The following is a 1,453-nucleotide window of genomic DNA, read 5'->3' as shown; positions in this document are numbered from 1 at the left end:
CGCCCCGCCCCCGCCGCCCCCATGCACACCCCCGGCGCGGCAGGAGGCCGAGCGAGGCGGGCCCAGTCGCGTCACGCCAGTGATACCCGCGTGACGGTGGCCGCGCGCTCCGCCAAGTGACGTCACACGCCCGCGCGGGGGAAAGGCGCCAGGTCGCCGTCGTCGTCGTTTGTTGTCGCGCTCTCACTGCTCGGCCCCGCGGTCAAGGGAGGTCGTCGTGATGGTTGCCGCCGTCACGTCAAGATGGTGACCCACTCGGCGTCCTCCGGGTCATCGTGCGTCGTCGCCCGCTCCGCCCGGTCGGATAACCTTGCAGGTAACGATACATCGCGCTCGGGCAAAGGGTCGTGGCGGGGGCGGGCCGGGGGAAGTGGCGCACCAAAGCCCGCGAACGGACTGTCCGTGGCATACTATCCATGCTGGCGCCACAGGACGTTCGAGCGAGGGTTTGGGAACCGAATTTAACAACTTCTTGTACGATACTAGAATAAAAGGTTCATAGTTGTTCCGAGGGTAGGCCCGAGCGCGCGGAGCCCGAGTGGAGGGCAAGTGGAGGAGTGGTGGTGGTGGGGTGTCGGCAGCGGCAGCGGCCCCTGCGGTCCGGCGCCTAGGCCACCCACTTCGCACCCGCGCTGGGCGGGCGGCCCGGGCGGCCCCACGGGCGGCGTGAGGCGCGAGGCGCGACCAGGCCGCGACCCCTCCGCCTCCGCTCCGCCAGCTGCCGTTTTCTCATTCATTCGCGGTTCCCTCGGTGGCCCCCCTGCCCCGGCGGCGACAGCCTGTCTCTTGGGATACTCAGTCGGCCGCCAACAATACGGGCCGTGGCGCGGTGCCAGCTGCGCCCGCTGCTGCTGCGCCAGCCCGGGCCACGCCACCTGCAGCTGCAGCAGTTACGTGTTGCTGCCGAAGGGGCCCCACCACCACGCCGCCCACGCGCGGTGACATGGCGCGGCTGCAGCTGCCGCAGCGGCAGGCGCGCGACGGCGGCGGCCGCCCGCTCAGGTGGGGGGAAGCACACACCACCCGCAACACCTGCTGCCGCGTTGTGTCCCGCGAGCAGGAGAGGTGGCGTAAGGCAGGGGGCGTCCCGAGTTCGAGCGTAGGACGAATAAAACGACAAACAAAATTTGATGAGTATCCTGCCTGAAATAGCCGCACGGCGTGTGGCGGGGCGGATCCGCTGCCGGCCGACCGGGACATGTAAACACCCGCATTGGGGGGCGCGCCAGCCAGACCGCCGTGACACAGTTTGGCGGCGCGGCCGCGGGTACAGTCGCGTACAGTCGCGCAAACGAGCCGCGGCGCGGGCGGCGAGAGCCATCATACATCAAATCGATAGGCTTACCGCCGCCTCGATGGGGAAATAATAATAATGTTTCAGCCTGCTGCTGCGTCTCTATTGGGGGGCGTCGCTCGTGCCGGCGTGAGACTTATCGCCAGCGACCCCGTCTTT

General features: G+C 68.6%; 1 protein-coding gene across 2 annotated transcripts in view; it reads left to right on the top strand.

The window, feature by feature from the left end:
* LOC113216683 (titin homolog) overlaps positions 1-1,453 on the top strand; it is a 10,668-nt gene that overhangs the window by 844 nt on the left and 8,371 nt on the right. The window lies entirely within an intron of this gene.

This window comes from Frankliniella occidentalis, unplaced genomic scaffold, assembly GCF_000697945.3.
Source record: "Frankliniella occidentalis isolate FOCC.00 unplaced genomic scaffold, Focc_3.1 Scaffold54, whole genome shotgun sequence".
NCBI classification, from domain to species: Eukaryota; Metazoa; Arthropoda; class Insecta; order Thysanoptera; family Thripidae; genus Frankliniella; species Frankliniella occidentalis.
Note: the sequence above shows the minus strand (reverse complement) of the source record. Positions and strands in the feature narration are given on the sequence as shown.